The 19476-nt window shown below is 36.1% G+C and overlaps 1 protein-coding gene across 3 annotated transcripts in view; it reads right to left on the bottom strand.

Annotated features, from left to right (window-relative positions):
• Srp9 (signal recognition particle 9) overlaps positions 1 to 10341 on the bottom strand; it is a 66082-nt gene extending 55741 nt beyond the window's left edge. The window contains exon 1 of one of the 3 annotated variants that reach the window (XM_090399417.1): positions 10265 to 10341. The gene's annotated coding sequence lies outside the window, so the exon portion shown is untranslated. Of the gene's footprint in view, positions 1 to 10065; positions 10183 to 10258 lie in introns of those variants that run through there. The other 2 variants (XM_090399418.1, XM_090399419.1) reach the window with 2 other exon arrangements.
• Between the last annotated feature and the right edge of the window lie 9135 nt (positions 10342 to 19476).

Below are 19476 nucleotides of genomic sequence, written 5' to 3'. Positions count from 1 at the left end.
TGTATACAAGACTGTGTTCAAACCAATTTTAACTTATGGATCTGAGAGCTGGGTCAGAAGTAAAACACTTGACCAAAGACTAGAGACCGCAGATATGAGAGTCCTGAGAAAGATTAGAGGCATGAACAGATGGCATCAATGGCAATATCATATTAAAAATGAGGATATTAGGAAAGAACTTGACATTGTCAGCATCCAGGAATGCGTTAGCAGAGCTAATCTCAGATGGTATGGTCACTTAAATAGAATGGGAGAGGAAAGATTAGCAAAACAAGTGTTCTCTGCCAGGTTGGCAGGAAAACGACCCAGAGGAAGACCAAGATATAGGTGGATTGATACGGTACAAAGTGCCTTAGACGATAGAAATATAAGATCTGATAATGTTGGAGTCTTGACAAGTAACAGACTGATTTGGAGGAAAATTGTAGATAGGAAGTTAGTAATGATTTAATTTTTTCATGTAGTACTGTCATATCCTGTACACCCCTTGAGGGTACATGGCAGGAATTTGATGATGATGATGATGAATCTAATCTTAATAAATATGGTTGTATTAAACTTCCCAAGATTTGGGATAGGCCACCTGCCCAACACAGCCAAGGCTACCCAAACAGCACCCAAAGGATATCTCTATAAGATTTTAGGCTTTCAGTCTGATCTTTTCCACTTATCGTTTTGGGCAAATTTGTGTGTTTTTGCAATTTCAATGTTTCCCTAGCAACGACTCAATGACTGAGATGAAATATAGCGGGTGATTAAACGTGTTGTTTAATTATTTATATGTGCTGCATTTATTCCATTAAAACTTTAAAATTATTTCCTCACAAATGAATTAAGTCCACAATGGATGCTGTTTGTCTTCTAAGCAACTATGACCATAAACTAGTGTGCATCTCTTCTCTTTTACAATACTAAAGCAGAAGAAATCCACACCAGATCCATACAGAAACATTTCCATTGAAGTAATCACCAATTAATTCTTACTGACATGGAAATTTCCTTTTCCACTTTAAATTTCACATCCTCTATCTAAGTTTTGGTCCTTCAAAAAGATGACTCCATATTAGATTTATTATATAATCAGCTGTCATTAACAACTATGTAGCTCGGAAGTGGTGTGCGTCTCATCCATGGTGCTAGACCACCCAAAGAAAGAGCATCACAAGTTCTATTCTAGTAACTGACTAGAGGAACGTTTACTAAGAGCCTTTTTTTCAATCGATTCCCAAGTTAGTCGATCTCTGGTAAGGGCAAGCAGGTTTTTTCTCTCAGAAATTTAGAGTTTTCATCCTATAAACTCAAGAAAATTGACTGTAAAATCCATACTGTTTTCAGACAATAAACACAGCATTAGGATTAGGGACCACGAGATGGTAGTACTTCCCAGCCACCTCTCTTCACCAGAAGCAATGTATAATTAGTAATAGTCTTAAGACAGCTGTCTCTGAAAAAAAGAACATAGTTCAACCTCTACTGGCTACCAGTAGAGGTTGAACTAACACAATTTTGTGACTGCAACGAAAACCGAAAGTGTAACGCTTAGTGGAGTATGTGTGTGGAGTGAAAAAAAAAAACACTATAATATTGTCATAAGGGAAAGGGATTTTGAAACTTGATAGTGGATATTTATGAAGTCTTTCATATAGAAAGAAAAATATTTAAAAGTCATCACTGTTTTATGACAATGATAAAACAACTGTTGGGGGAAGAAGATTCAGCAAGTCTTTAATGACTTCTTTTTTTCACAGTCTTTCATACTAGAAAGAAAAATAAATTCTGAACCTTAAAGGAGATAAAAGAACAGAAGAAAGTGAAGATAATTTGCTTAAGTTATGACTTTCAGAGAAAACCAGCAATGAAAATTGCAAGTGTTTTTGTAGTTCTTTAAAAAGGGAATGCTGTAGTGTTTGAATTAAGGATTTCAGATACAGAAGTTTTATTTCCAACTCTCTGGAAATAAAACTTCTTAAATAAATTCATTGACAGACACACATGATCAAGTAGCTTGACAGTGAATGAGATGACATTTTAAAATGAAACAAAAAAGTGTAAATTATGCAAAGAAAATATATTTTGAATGCGTTTAAAAAGGAGGCAGAAAATTCACTCACTATGTGTCTCTGATAACTTGCCTGTGGTGAGTGGATTTCTGGAGCCCTGGGTACAAGTGTGGATATTTTTCTAACTGGAGAAAAACAATTATAGCAATTACATTTCTTGCAAATGATCCCCCCCCTCCATCTCCAAAGATGCAACAACAAAGAATTCCTTAGCAAAGCCAGGAATTCTGGAAAAGTATCAAAGCCTAAACAGGCTGAGTAGTAGTGGGATTTTTCCCCCTTTCAAGGACAAAATCTTTTATGGTATTGAATTGCTTCTAGTCTTGATTCATAAGAAATAAATGGCTTATATGAGGGGGGGGGGGATCTGGAAAGTTCTCATAAACACCTAGAACAAAAATGATATTAAAGAAACTGATATAACCACAAGAAAGAACATATTAGAAAAGTTACGAGGTTACTTATGTTCTTATAACCTCGTACTCTTTCTTGTGTTATACCAGTTGCTTTGGTTATATCATTTTTGTTCTAGGTATTTATTAGAACTTTCCAGATCTCCCTTGTATTTTGTTCAATCTTCAACTGAAATTTTATGAAGTTAAAATAAAAGTTTGTTATGAAGTTAAAATAAAATAATTATATGAAGATATAAATTTAACTATTTAAAAAATCCATCAAACTGTCATCACAAGTGGAATTTGAAAAATGTAACCCTCTTTAATCATTAAAGAGGATTACATTTTTGATCATTAGCAAAAGACAAAGTGAAGGACTTATACAATAAAAGAAAAGGGCAGGATTAGGAGCATAAAATGCACTTATTTTCATTATATGGTGCCTTTAAATTAAAAGACACCCCATGTTCTATTCTAGTCACTTAAGTACCTATGAAATCAAAAGATTCATGGGAAGTTATTCTCACACCAGACACACTACATGACTTAAATTCATTCAATGTTTCTTCACTCACCATACTCTGAGGAAAAATAAATTCATTCATTCTACTCACTCCAAAGAACCAATGGCTCACTCCTTTGCCAAAACCTTCTTTATACAGCTTTCAGAATGGTTCCGTGTTTTCTTTTATTGTTCTTCTTTCTCTCTCCATTTTATGAAATAACTTTCACATTAATCTGGTTAACAATTCAGTTTCAACTTATGTCTCAGTCATGTCTCTCCACCCTCCTAATATTTGGTGGATAGAAGGAAAAGAGGTGATAAGATAGAGACATTTAAATTAGTGAGACGATTTTATCAGAGTAATAGAGAGGTGATTATAAAACAAGTAGTGGTGCAAGGGGAAGAACCAGAGGTCATTCCTGGAAGTTGTGTAAAGGTGTGGTGAGGAGCAGATTTTTTTACATGGAGAATTGTCACTGAATGGAATGCATTACCAGAATGTGTTGTTAATTCAAGGAGTGTTAAGGATTTTAAGATCCTATATGATAAATATGTTGTCAGTTGAATGAACCTCCCACGATGAGTCTGCCGACTCCATGGAGAGTATAATCATAATAATATTCACCAGGTTCTGCAAATGTCACTGGTTCAATCTGTCCTCATAACATTCCAGACATTTACAACCACCTCAGTCTTCTCTGGACTCTCTCCAAGATGTTCTCATTCCCTGGAAAACCAAATTTGTATAAAAGAATCCATATATGGCTAGATCAAGACCTCAATACAATGGAATCACATAACTTCCATTGCAAGGTCCTTCTCATTACTGTCATAATCTTTGTTAGACGTTTTCCCACTTGGTTATACTATACATTAAAGATACCAAAAAATTATATACTTGGTTTAATCCTTTATCCAAGTGTAAGCAAACAAAGTTTGCTCATGAATGAAATATAATCAGGACTGGGCAACTCGTATATAGAGGATAATGATTTCACAATACTTGCCTTAGTCTAATGCAAAACACATATCCTTATGGGTATGTATAATGCTGTGCATCATGGGAAGGGTCACTACCCAGACCAGTTTCAACCTTTATTGAGGTCTCGTCGGTGGGAGCCAGATCCAGAGATGATACTAAGGTTGAAGAAATGCCAAAGTCATATTTTCATATATATGCGTAGCCAAAAGGTGTCACATCTTATTATTCAAATACTCTGGATTAGAGATAATTGTTGGAAGTTTTCTCAGTTGGTTATACTATACATTAAAAATACCAAGAAATGATATACTTAGTTTAATTCTTTATCCAAGTGTAAGTAAACAACCCTTCCCATAATGCATAGCATTATACATTATACATACCCGTAAGGATATGTGCTTTGCATTATGGGATGCTAAGGCAAATGATGTGAAGTCATTAGCCTCTATATACAAGTTGCCCAGTCCTGATTATATTTCATTCAGGCACAAACTTTGTTTGCTTACACTTGGATAAAGGATTAAACCAAGTATATGATTTCTTGGTATCTTTAATGTATAGTATAACCAAGTGTTCCAACAATTATCTCTAATCCAGAGTATTTGAATAATAAGACATAACACCTTTTGGCTACTTATATATATGAAAATGTGACTTCAGCATTACTTCAACCTTAGCATCACCTCTAGGTCTGGCTCCTAATGACGAGAACTCAATAAAGGTCGAAACCAGTCTGGGTAGTGACCCTTCACATAATGCATAGCATTATACATATCCGTAAGGATATGTGCTTTGCATTATGGGATACTAAAGCAAGTGATGTGAAGTAATTAGCCTCTATATATGAGTTGCACAGTCCTAATTATATTTCAGGCACAAACTTTGTTTGCTTACACTTGGATAAAGGATTAAACCAAGTATATAATTTCTTGGTATCTTTAATTGTCAGAATCTGTTGTAATGCCCTTACAATTTTAGAAATACAACTCTTAAACCTAAAGTCTCTATTCACCACCACCATGCTACGATCACTCATCTCTACCTCCTTCAAAAGTTTTCCTAATCATATTCCCTACATTCTAGCCGTGCCTATGAAAATTTCAATACATTACACTTTGCAAAACTGAAATGGCAGTTCCACTTATTCACCTATCTATTTAAGCTTCTCCTCTGAGGCAACAACATTCTCTCTCCAAATCTGCATCATCTTTAAAATGTAGATCTCCAGTTAGATTTCTCCCAATATCATTAAACAAAGTTTAATGATAATAGCCCAAAAAAAAAATGGATTGTATTCCTATGCCACACAGTTACTTCTTTTTCAGGAACACACACATACCAAATCTCCTCATACACAAACAGCAGATACTTTGTGACAGTTAATCACTAATCTATTATACAACCCTAACACCATCCATTCCAATTCAGTTGAATATTTGTGTGGCAATCTATAAAAAGTCTGCAAAATCAAAACAGATGCCACTATGAGAGAGAGACTCAGAATTATAAATTCTTTGCTATGACAATGATCCACTTAATTATGTTACCAGTGGACATTATAAATGAGCATTATACATTCTCTCCCTCTTCAAAGTAAAGGGTATGGCAGTGAGAGAATGTTAATTTCCAAGTGCTAGATCAGGGAGTGTTATAGTTCAATTTCAGAAAGTAATAGTTCTCCATTCTTCCATCCCCATTCTTCAAACTTCGAAATTAAATATGCTGTGCTATGAAAATTACTCAAGTTTGCATTCAGATATAGCTGCATACTACTGCCTCGTTTCTTCATTAGTAAAAAATTCAAATAATACACCAATATTACAGAACATTCCATACAGCAACCACTTAAAAATTCCAAAGATAATTATTCCCAAGTGCCCATCAAACTTACTGATATGTACTCTCAAGGAATGTACTGGAGATGCTATGATTATTATTATTAAGGGTATCTCCATGGAGTCAGTAGACTCGTCGCAGGAGATCCAAACTATCAAAACAATATCTATCATATCTCTTCTTGAATTCATTTACAGATGAAGAACTTGCATCTGAGTGTGGTTAACATCTTAAGTGTGGTTAACACCCTTGTTAACCACACTTTTCCTTAATTTCCAGGGATGGCCTCTTGTTCTTCCATCACTATTACATAGTTGAAATATTTCCCCTGCATCAATCTTATAAAAACGTTTTAGTAATTTAAATGTTTCTATCAAATCCCCTCTTCTCCACCTATCAACCAACCTCTCAATCTATCAATGTAGGGAGCATATTTTTTACATCACTCACTACCTTAGTCACTCTCCTCTGAACCCTCTCCACAACCTCCTCATCTCCAAGGAATCCAAGTGATCAGACCTGAGCATAGTAATCCAAATGTAGAAGTATTAATGCCTTATAGAGAGGAATAATAATAACCGCTTTATCTCTGGATGTTAGTGTGTTCTTCAATAACCAAGTAATCCTATGTGCAATCGTGGACACCTTAGTGATGTGTCCTCTGAACTTCATCTCCCTATCCACCAACACATTGTTAAACTGCTAGTGACAATTTTCATTCAGATCAGTCTTGTCTGTCAAGACTCCAATATTTTCAATTCTTATAATTTGGCCTTCTAAGGTTCTTCTAACTGCATCAATAAACCTAGATCTCTTGATCTTCCTCTGGAACTTTTCCTACTGTCAAACACTTGTTTTGCTAATCTTTTTTCTCTCATTCTGTTGAAGTGATCATACACCTGTCATTAGCTGTTCTAACACTTTCCTGAATGCTAACATTATCAAGCTCCTTACTAATATCTTCAATATGATTCTGTCATTGATGCCATCTGTTCACTTCCCAATTTTTCCCAGATCCAGAGAAATCTCATATTTGTGGTCTCTGATCAAATTTGATTTATATTCCAGTCTCATATGCCCAAAATGAAATGGGGTTCAATACTTTTGTATATAGATAGTTTTTTGACTAATTTTTCTCTTATTTCAATACAAATTTATTCAAACGGCTCTCCACAATATGAGCATTACTTATTCTGTTGTATATTTTCATATTTAATTTACTACACTAAACTAAGATTTTCCAAAATCATAGCAAAACCTATAGAACAAGTAAAAATATTTTATTTATTCTACAGGTTATATCCACTCAGCATGCATGCAGATAATATTTTCCATGTTCCTGTCAATTTTCATTGTCTTTATTTATTGCTGATATTCATGCCATGCAATAGGGAAACTAATAATTTTTCATATTCAGGTTTATTTCCATTTTTAACAGATGGGTGTTATGAGAGTTTTACTCAAGTCATCTGGAATTTGATTTCCATTAAAAATATTTATATCTCTATATATGAACATTTCGGGTTGAATATCTACTCCAACTGTCTTTCCACATTTGAGGTTTCTGATGGCTTTGTCTAACTCAAGTAGTGATATATACTCTTGATTGCATTTCTCTTGAATATTTTATACCACTGTTCTGTCACTTATTGTTTCATTTAGCAATTTTTCAAAGTAATTATTCTAGACAACATCTATCTTCAGTTTTTAGGTCACCTTTATTATCTCAGATTGCTTTTAGAGTACTCTTTCCTCCATTTCTAAGTTTCTGCAGTAGTTTTTTTTTTCCCCACTACCCTGATATATTCTTCTATATGATTTTTGTTTAGTACTCTAACACACAGCTCTGCTTTCTTACAATTTTCTTTGTATTCACTCAGAGAACATGATTACTTGCTAGGAACTTTCAATATGTTTTCTTTTCCTTAACTGCCTCTTTTATTTCCTGAGTCCACCATCCTACCACCATCCTACCACCATGTCTACAAGGTTTGGTTCTTGTTCTGAAATCATTTATTTTTTCTTGAATAATATTTGTATAGCTGATTCACCTCTGAAAAATGCCCAACTTTGATTCCGTTTAAAAAAAAAAAAAAAAAAAAGAAACTTTTGTGCACTTTATTTTTCATATGAAATTCATTTTATCCTATGCCTGGGCCCTGAACCAGCATAAATACATTACTATCAACAGTGATATGGTCGGTGAGTTTTTTTCTTCTTTTCTTCCTCTCTAATGTGAATTTGTGCAAATCCTGAACAAAAATCCAGCAAATACTTATTATTAGCTTTGCTGTTTTCTTGAAATTTTCCTGAAAACATTTCTGTCAGGTATTCATTTCCTACTTTATTATTTATATCACTAACGAGGCTGCCTTCTGCTTTTCATTGATGTCAGCTGCCTTCTCTCATGACTAAAAATTCATCTACTACTTTTTCCTTAAAACCTTCTGTGGAACCAAAAGCACAAGTCCCATGACATCAAATTCTGATTTTTGATGTCAGCTCACATCACTCTACTTGATGTTGCCTGTCATTCAACAAAAATGGAAAACAATGTTCATTTAAAGATCAGAGAACTCCACATAGCTTTTAAGGAATGCAGAAAACTGACCAGAGAGCTTCTGATCTAAAATCCAATCCTCACCTTCTTGTAGTGTACCATGTGCAGATATGTGCCTAGATACTGAACAAACAAGATTGGGCTGGTATTTGGGATTTAGCCAGTCAATTTGTATTTTGTACTGGCTTAAACCAAAAGACAATTATAACAGAACATGATGAAATGTAATGTCATTTGTGGCCCATTCAGTTCTCATCAGGGAACCCAGTGCAAACACTTAAAAAAAAAGGTCAATCAGTGGAACAAACTCAGCATCAGCAGAATTCATGAGTGATACTTCTTACATTGAGTGTCTATGAAAGCAAATTGGAAATAGAAAACTAGAGTACTGCAGAATTACTGGCATTAATGAAGCAACAAAGACACACAAGAAAGGTTCTTCTGAAGAACTATGAAACATTATATTCAGGCAATAATGACCTGGGAAGGGAGGAAGGCGCAGCTATAATATTCCAAGCAGCCTTCAAAAATAAATCCTGAATATGCCTCAGAACATGTAAACTTTTAATTGTATTATAAAATTAGGAAACAATAAATGATATCCTAATTCACAAGCATCCTCAGAGAATTTTTTAATGCTTCTCTCTCTCTAAATATCTTTAATCAGAAACCTAATCATCTTGAAGGAGGACATTAAATACGACAGGGGCAATGATTGCCAGTTCAATGTAATAAATGTATGATCATGCACTTTAGGCTGAAAAGATTATAAGCTATGTGTTACACCAAAAAGAACATACAGCAAGAAATTAATGAGGCTAGGGATTTCAGAAGTGATGATAGACTGAGAGCTGAAGTTCCTAGGACATTTTACAAAATGATGTAATGACATTTGGAATACTATGCTCAGAGTTGGTTTCTTGACCTGGCTGGCCGAGTGGTTAGCGTATACGCTCTCCAGCCAAAAGGCTGTGGGTTTGAATCCCGCTGTAGGCATGAATGTTTGCGATTGTCTGTGGAAATACTAGTAGTGATGGTTGGCAGTAGATGGCATTGGTGTAGTTGAGGTCAGTTGGTGGATTGAGTGGTGGAGACAGAGTTGTAGTGCAGGTGCCCTCCCTCGATGAGTCTTTGGACTCCCTGGAGATGTCAGATAATAATAATAATAATAATAATAGAGGATCCAGAAGCCAGTGATAGGTCTGTGGAATGTGTTATAACGATAACCAAAAGATTTATGGATTACAAAGTTCTCTTAATTGGCAAAAATAAAGGGACATACAGATAAGTTGCTAGGTGGTTATAGAGAATAGATGAAAAACTTTTCTTCATTTATCCTTTAAAATCCTGTCTAGTGAAGTTAACCATAACCTTACATGTCATTTAAAGTTATGGTTAGCATGGGTTTAAAGACAACTTTTTTTTTTCTGTAAGGAAAGTAGTGAATAAATAGTATAAGTTGCTAGAGGTAGTTGTGAGTGCTTTGTCATTGAATGGGTTTAAGAAGTATGATAAGCACTGTAGGAAAATAATATAATATCTATCGGGGCACGTCTCTATTGGGTTTTGGCCTCCTTCAGATGCCCACATGAAATATCATCCTTCAGCTCTTATTCAATATAGGTTCAAATTTAAAAGATTTTATCAGCTTTTACTTAATAAAATTAAATATAAAAGATTTTTTTAAAAGGCTTCATCTATACGATTAGAAATATTTAGCTTAATACATTAGCACTGTCAACTGGAACGGGTGAAATGTACGAAAGATCCTCTCAAATATACGGTCGTAAACAAAACTAGCCCACACACTTTTCCCATTAACAATATGCCATTATCAAACTAGAGTAAACGGTTAAAGAAACAATATTGTATAATATAAATTAACTGTATGAGGATAATAATAAATAAATAACGTAATACCCATACAGAATACTTAGAACTAAGTAGCTGCGTTCCATATGTAGCTAGAAACTTTCCTCTAAAACCATCTAGCGGTTAAAGAACACGTTACTTTGGCATTTCTACTTAATTTAACTCGTTTATTTGTTGTACGTATACTTGCAACCCAGAATCACTGGAGAAACCAGACAGCTTTAAGGATAACGTAAGATATCGGCATGTAGCGGAGGTGTGAGTTTGACAAGTTTTTTTAATATTTTTAAATAATGGAATTAAAATTAAAAATAAATTCTTGAAGTTTTTGTTATTTAATTTAATTCAAAGAGCCTGTGTAACTCAGCGGATGTGGCGTTTGCACACCGCCGCGCTTGGCCGCACGAAAGAAGACTTGGTTTCGGGTGTAGTCGGCGACTAGAAGAAATTTTTCTAAGCCTTTTTTCGACCGGTTCCCGAGTTAGTCGATCTCTGGCACGGGCAAGCAGGTTTTTTCCTCCCGGAAACTCGGGTTTTTCGTCCTGTAAACTCAAGAAAATCGACTGTAGAACCCACATTATTTCAGACAAATAAATATATTGTGTTAGGGTTAGGGACCACGAGATGGCAGCACATTTGAGCCGTCTCTCTTCACTGCGTATTGCACACCGCCGCGCTTGGCCGCACGAAAGAAGACTTGGTTTCGGGTGTAGTCGGCGACTAGAAGAAATTTTTCTAAGCCTTTTTTCGACCGGTTCCCGAGTTAGTCGATCTCTGGCACGGGCAAGCAGGTTTTTTCCTCCCGGAAACTCGGGTTTTTCGTCCTGTAAACTCAAGAAAATCGACTGTAGAACCCACATTATTTCAGACAAATAAATATATTGTGTTAGGGTTAGGGACCACGAGATGGCAGCACATTTGAGCCGTCTCTCTTCACTGCGTATTGCACACCGCCGCGCTTGGCCGCACGAAAGAAGACTTGGTTTCGGGTCTAGTCGGCGACTAGAAGAAATTTTTCTAAGCCTTTTTTCGACCGGTTCCCGAGTTAGTCGATCTCTGGCACGGGCAAGCAGGTTTTTCCTCCCGGAAACTCGGGTTTTTCGTCCTGTAAACTCAAGAAAATCGACTGTAGAACCCACATTATTTCAGACAAATAAATATATTGTGTTAGGGTTAGGGACCACGAGATGGCAGCACATTTGAGCCGTCTCTCTTCACTGCGTATCGCTTAATTAGTGATAGCCTTGGGCCATCTGTCTCTGATTGGGTACCAGTGGAGATTGAACTGCCCACTCAGTCTCCAAAAGGTTAGATAGGGCTAAATGGCCTCGCCTACTCCCGTATACGGGAATAAAACGGCGTTAGCTGATTTTTTTTTTTTGATAATTTAATTCAAAATCCACATATAGATTCAAAGAGAAGAGAGAAAGAATGCTGCTTCAGTCGCATCAAAGCAATTTGCAAAATAGTTCAGAAGGGGGGGAAAAATACAAAAGCGTTCAGAAGATCACTTTGATGCTCAAATATAGCTGACTACTAGAGAGTTCGAAAAATCATTGTCCATCTTGATACGTCCACGTCTGGATTATTGTGCTCCGATTCCGCCTGCCTGGTTGGCCGAGTGGTTAGCGTATCTGCTCTCCAGACAAAAGGCTGCGGGTTCGAATCCCGCCGTGGGCATGGATGTTTGTGATTGTCTGTGAAAATACTAGTGGTTGAGATGGCGTTGGCATGGATGATGAAAGTAGTTGCGGTTCGTTGTAGTTGGTGGAGACGAGAGTTGTGGAGTAAGTGCCCTCCCTCGATGAGTCTTTAGACTCCCTGGAGGTGTCATGTAATAATAATAATTTCTTTAAGCCAGCCTGGCTGGCAGAGTGGTTAGCGTATCCGCTCTCCAGCCAAAAAGAGGCGGGATCGAATCTCGCCGTGGGCATGGATGTTTGTGATTGTCTGTGGAATTACTAGTGCTGGTCGGCAGGAGATGGCGTACTAGTGGTCAGTTGGAGTATTGATTGGTGTAGACAGACCTGTAGAGCAGGTGCCTTCCCTCGATGAGTCTTTGGATTCCCTGGAGGTGTCAAATAATAATAATAATAATCCTGGAGGTGTGAAGGTAGTTGAGAGGATGGGTCTGTCGAATATTCCGTAAGAGGATACATTGAAGATTTGTGGGCTACAAAAATTTTGGCAGATAGATGGAAGAGAAGTATGATAGAAATATTCAAGCTTCTAAAAGGGTTTTTACAGAATGAAGGTAGGGGACAAAAACAAGAGGTCATCATTGGAAGTTGAGTAAAGCTTCAGTTAGCAGGAATGTGAGATCTAGATTTTTTTTCTACAGAAGTGGTGAATGAGTGGAATGATTTCCTGAAGAGATTATTAGTTCTTCATGAGTTAGTTTAAGGAGTGGTACAACAGGCACTGTGTTAATAATGGTTAGTTCCTCATTCCCATTCCCGGAAACTCAGGTTTTTGTACTTTAAACTCAAGAATTAACTGTAAAACCCACACTATTTCAGAGGATTAACAATAACATATCTTCCTTGCTTCTCAAAATTAGCGATAGTATTAGGCCAGCTATCTAAGATTGATTACTGATAGGGATTGAATTGCCCACTCAGGCTAGATGGGGATAAAAGGCCTCGCCTACTCCATATAAAGAAATAAAAGGCGGTATGGGATTGTTTATGTGAGAGGTATGATAAGTACACTATATACCAATAAATGTCTGCACAATTTAGCAATTTACAATCGATATTAGCAGTCGAACGCTAATATTGGGTATGTTCACTATTGATGTCAATCACCTCCTACAGCTTTTGAGGAGACTTTCCACAAACGTGCGGCAGACAGATGGAATTTGTCTCCATTCCTCCATCAGAGCAGCACTGAGTTCAACGACAGATCGAGGACGTGTTGCTCTGAACCTCAATCGCCGCTCTAATGTTTCCAATGAGTGTTCCATGGGGTTGAAATCAGGACCTGGCTCAGGCCAAGGTAGTTGTATAACACCTATCTCTTCATACAGTTCCATACGCTTTATCAGTGAACGAGTTCAAAGTAAAATATGACAGGTATTGATGGTTAATGTTGATGTGATGGATCTCTGCTGTGTGTGTGTGTGTGTGTGAGATGACTGTAAATGAGTTCAAAGCAAAGTATGATAAATACTGTGCAAATGTTGGATAGTGCTTGGAATGACGTTTAGGGTCTTCTTTGATCAGTCTAAGTATTCTGTGGAATAGTCCATAATAAGTTTCTTAGGGGGATTTTATTATTATTATTATTATTATTACATGACACCTCCAGGGAGTAAGGACTCATGATGGAAGGGCACACTGCTCTACTTTGCTAAATATATTTTAAGACTGATGTGGAGAAAATATTCCAGTATATTAATAATTTGAGGAAAATCATGGGTAGGCAGACCATATGTATTGACTGGGACAGTATGTTTTTTTTTTTTCATATTTTCCGGCCGTCCCGTCGTTTTAATAAAAATGTCAGTTTTGTCCCAATTTTAGTAAAAACTAAAAATATACTTTAATATTGGCAGTCATAAATTATTATTCATAACCTATAATTGTATATCAATGTCATGGATACCAGTAATTTGTATAAACATGGAGTCGCATCGCTCGATACTAAATATCGATATCTGCAGTGATTTCTTCAGAGAAAATAAAAGATACATGTTGGCAACACTTGCACGTGTCAGATGCGGCGTCTGTTCTACTGTAGCGTCAGTTTGCCCGTATGGAAACCCGTGGCTTTGTTATTCAATGACGGTGGTTTAAATTTCATATTTTTTAAAGTTTTAAGTCTTATTTTTTAAAGCTTTAAGTCTATCCTTGCAATGTCAAAGAGGCCAAACTGCAGTTTTAATGACGATCTCCAGAAAGAATTCAAATTTACTAAACTGGACAAGCTGTTTAGTGATGGAACAAAAGGGGTATGCAAACACTGTAATATTCATTTTTCGTTGCTCATGGAGACAGAAGTGACATATCAACCAACATGTACGTAGCCAGAAACAAGGATGCTGAAAAGCCTCTGCTTCGGTTAAAAACATCAACTCGTTTATGGTGAGACGTGATGGTGATAGTGAAAGCGATAAAATTGTAGCAAGTGAAGCTCCTGTTGCATATCATACTGTGTGTCACTTCGAAAGTTCCCCTAAATGATTGCTTTTCGACATTGATAAATAAAATTCATAAAAAAATTTTCTTCAGCACCTACCACATCAGAATATTTCAGTTACAGAAGTAGCCATGAATATTGAAAATCTAGTAAACAATTTAGAGTCTAGAAAAAGTGAAGTAATAACACTACTGATGTCAAAAAACAACTGAAAATATTAGTAGATTCAGGAGAAATTAATGAGGCTACGTTTTCAGAAGTAGTTGAGAATTTCTATGAAACTAGCTTAGAATATGTCAACAAGTGGAAGTGTAGTTTAGGAAACACTAAGAAGTTCAAGTGGGTGTTACTAAGGAAGACAACTGAATGGAAAGAAATTAAGGAGAGCCGGAACGAGAAACACATCACACGCACAGAAACAGAAGAAACTTATGCATTAGATCATTGGACCCTCATAATAATATCTATATCTATAATTGTGAGGCAGTTGAATATGGAATAAAGATACACATTCCTGTATGTAATAGATTTTTGAAATGCGCGAAAAACGCCTAGGATTTCAAGACCTTTGCAATATTGTAGATTTTATTCTTTGTCTTCCACGAAGTACAGCACCCGTTGAGTGAATATTTTCTGTTATGATCAGTATGTGATCAAAGGAGAAATCTAGATTAAGGGTTGAGACAATGAGGGCTATGCTGTAAGACAAAATTGTGTCACAGAGTGTGAGAAGATTTATGATCAGGTATTGAAAGACCGAAATTTGCTGCGTAAGATCACTTCATTGGAGAAATATTTATTTCACGATCGTGGTGAAATACATCCCCCCCTCTACGTCTACCTAAATTTTTCTATGGGTTCTATCACTGAAGAATAGTGGTAAATTCAATATATTTATGTAATTAAACTTGTTTATCGTCTTACTTTTTCATGTATACAGAATATTACATAACCCCGTCCCGTTTTTGTCTCACGGAAATATAGTCAGCCTGTATATAAACTATAGCTGAGTGGATTCGATAAAATGTCAAGAATTCATGAATAGACTATAAGCGTCATTAAGTTCTAGCAGCAGTGGTTGCCACAAGGCAAAACCCAACTAATTGTAAATTAGGATATTCCAGGTTTAGTGAATTTTGAAAGGTGAGACAGTACTGCCACTATTGTTGAACCTAGTATCGTTTACTATAAAATCATTTCTAAAGAAACCAGCTTAGGAGATGAAACATAAAAACAAGCAAGATAAATATCACTTTGTTTTAGGGAATGATCTTAAATCATAAAAATATTGCCAGAGAAATTGAGTTAGTACGATTCTCCATGAAATAAATAAAACCCGAATTTTCGGTAAATCCATTTTTGAGGTATTTCGAATTGATAAATCTGCAAAACACATCTATAAATCCGTTTATTTTAATAGGTTGAGGCAAAATAGCAGTAAGGTAAGTATTTAAATTTGCAGATGAATGATAATTGAGGCCCAAATGAAAATTAAAGCCTTGTCTGAGAATTTTCAGAATATATATTAATGCGTGAAGCAAACGATATTTTGCATTCGGAAGTTCGAAAGCAAATGGCCTCCGAATGTCTGAAGAGAATAAGAAAACTTCCGAACTGCAGGAAAGTTCGTGGTTCAAAAAAAAAAAAAAACGTTTTGATAAATCCTAGAACAAATTGATATTAAAGCAACTGATATAACCACAAGAAAGAGCATATGTTAAAACCATTTAACCTATGTTTCATTAAATTATAATAATTTGTTCAATTTTTTAGAATATATGAGAAGACATGTCAGAGGTTTCAAAGAAATATATCCAACAGGTGCCAGATGGGTGGCCAAGTTTAAAACTGGGCATCCTTATCAACAGACGCCTCAAGTGAGAAAGACCTTCTGTGAACACACCTGAAACCATCAATGCAATACATGCCATGATCATTGATGATAGATACACACCAGTGAAAAACATTGCAAAGACTGGAGATATCCAGGTAACGATTTGAGGTCATTATCCATCATCTAGATACACAGAAGCTATCAGTGAAGTGAGTCCCCAAATATTCGAATGCCGACCAAAAGAGAGAGAGAGAACGTGTGCTGTCATCTGAAAGGATTTTGGGTGATCTTGAGAAATCAGGTACAAACGTTTTTAGCTCTTATTGTGACTGTTGAGGAGACATGGTTCATCCTATGACCCAGCCAAAGAGATTCCGAACCCAAACGTCAGCAGGGAAGATCCCTGACATTGTCTTTTGAGATATGGATAGTGTAATCCTCACCAAGTACCTCAAAAAATGTGAAACTCTAATAGCAGCAGTTTATTCACCAACTCCAGAGGAAGTGAAGGAGGTACTGAAGGAAAAAACGCTGTGAGAAACTGAGCAGAGGTGTGTTGCTGTTGTAGGACAATGCATCTGCTCACATTGCTCATGAAACCTAACAGACAATACTGATCTTGGGCTTTTAATGTCTACCTCATCCAACCTATCCATCAGTCTTAGCCCCATCTGACTATTTCCTATTCCCAAATTTAAAGAAATCCTTGAAAGGAACAAAATTTACCACAGGTAATCAAGTTATATCTGCAGCTGAGGACTGGGGTTTCTGCAAAAAGGAAACCCTCTTTTTCTCAGAGGATAGCGAAAGATGAAGCAGAGTTGAAACCAGGGTATAACAATTCGTGGGGAAAATGTTGAATAATGTGTAAGTTACATAGTTCTATCTAATTTGCTTCATGGTGATTATGACAACTTTTCAACACATCCTCGTATTTTCTTATATGGAATAGGTAAGGCATTTTAACTCTATCTAGCCCTTGGAGACCACGTGGGTTGTTCAATCTTCACTGACAGCCAATCAGGTAAACTACTACTACTACTCCTTCCATTCTTCACGATTCTGTGCTTTGCTCCTCCAATTGTTTACTCCTAATTTCTTTAAGTCATCCTTCACATCGTCAACCCATCTACTTTTTGGTCGTCCTCTGGGTCCACCTGATCCAAACATGAAGAGCTTTTTTACAGCACTGTCATACCTCATTCTCTAAACATGTCCTAACCATGTCAGCCTTCTCACTTTTATTTCAGTAATAACAACTTCACTAAATTTCTCCATTAATTCTTTGTTGTTCCTTACTTTCCAATGTTAACTGAGTCAAATATCTTTCTTAATACCTTTCATTCCCATATTTGTAATTGGTTTTGATCTCTCTGGATTATTTTCCATATTTCACAGCCATACAAATGTACGGGTTTCAGGATTACTTTATATAGCCGGGTTTTACTTTTTATCAAAATCAAATTAGATTTTAATTGTGGTTGAAGACTATAATAAGTTCTAATTATTGCAAATATTCTATAAGAAATTTCAACTGACACATCATTACTTTCTGTTATTACTAAACCCAAATCTGTGAACTGCTGTACTTGTTCAAGCATTTCTTCATCTACAGTAACAGTGGATCTGACAGCTTTTCTTATACTTGCCATAGGTACATTAAGCTCATCTTCTGGAACGTTAGTTTCCGAGATTGTTTTTTCCTAAAGGAAATGTTCAAAATATTCTGCCCAAGTCTCAAAATATTCTCCTTTCCACCACCTCAAAATATCCTAATTTCTACCACCTTCTCAAAATATACTGCTTTCCACCACCTTCTCAAAATATTCTATTTTCTACCAAGTTGTCCTCACGGTCACTACATAAGGGTGTTCTAGGCTGGGAAAGAAAAATCAGCTAACACCTTTTATTCCGTATAGGGAGTAGGCGAGGCCGTTTAGCCCTGTCTAACTTTTGGAGATTGAGTGGGCAGTTCAATCTCCACCCAATCAGAGGTAGCTTGCCCAAAGCTATTACTAATTAAGCGGCATGCAATGAAGAGAGACGCCTCAAGAAATGTCGCCATCAAGTGGTCCCTAACCCTAACACAATATATTTAATGTCTGAAATAGTGTGCGTTCTACAGTCGATTTATTTGAGTTTTACGACACGAAAAACCCACTTGCCGTGTCAGAGATCGACTAACTCGGGAACCGGTCGAAAAAAAGGCTTAGAAAAATTTACTCTAGTTGCCGACTAGATTCGACACTAAGAAGTTTTCCTTCGTGTGGTCAAGCGCCGTGATGTACAAACGCCACATCCACTGAGCTACACAGGCTTTTCTAGGCTGAAAACAGTCTTTAATTTATCTTATTAAATATTTCCTTACTTTGTCCTGTATTCTTCAAAATCTAAATTTTATTTAGCCTTGCCTTTTCTCATTCACATTTCTTTCTTCTGCACATCTTTTTGGCTTGTTTTTTTTCTCTATATTCATTCTCATTCGCTCGAGTTTTCCGTTCAAGCATCTTTAGATAAGTTGTATTTCTGCCTTCAACACATTTTTTGCATTCTGAATCACACTACTTCGTTTATCACTGTTTCTGAATCCCAGAACTTCTTCAGCCATTTTGGTAATTTTATTCTTAATCCTTTCCCATTTTGTTTTATCTATATATAGTCATATCATTGACATATTCATCCTCTTTTCTCCATTTATTTCTTCTCTCAATCTTTCAACATATTTTTGTCTGATTTTTCCATCTTTTAATTTTTAGATGTCATATCTTGATGTTCTTCCTCTACTCATTTTAATTCTTAACAAGTAATGATCCGTATCGCAATCTCTGCTAAAATATCTTACATCAACGATATCTTCACGTCGTCTATCGATCATCACACGATCTATCTGATTTTCTGTTATTCCATCTGCAGATCTCCAAGTAACTTTATGCACATTTTATGTGGAAAATAGGTTATACAGATGATCATATTTTTTTCCACTTGCAAAATCAATTAGTCTCGTGCCATTTTCATTACTTTCTTCATGTGCACCACTATCGCTTGTAATTGTTGGTCAGAAGGACTCTTCCTTTCGTATTTTGGCATTCATGACTAATAGAACCATTTTAACGTTATGTTTCGGTGACCGATCATCAATCCTTTCCAGTGATTCATAGAAGTTCACCTTGTTTTCTTCACAAGAGTCGTTGGTTGATGCTTGTGTAATATAAGTGAAATATTGAACATGTTAAACTTTATTCTCAGTACACAAAGGCGTACATTAACTGGTTTAATTCAAAAACCAATCGTT

The sequence above is a fragment of the Typopeltis vanoorti genome, chromosome 10 (assembly GCF_054136105.1).
Source record: "Typopeltis vanoorti isolate ZY-2024b chromosome 10, IOZ_Tvanoo_1.0, whole genome shotgun sequence".
In the NCBI taxonomy this organism is placed as follows: Eukaryota; Metazoa; Arthropoda; class Arachnida; order Uropygi; family Thelyphonidae; genus Typopeltis; species Typopeltis vanoorti.
This window is presented reverse-complemented; position numbering and strand designations above follow the sequence as displayed.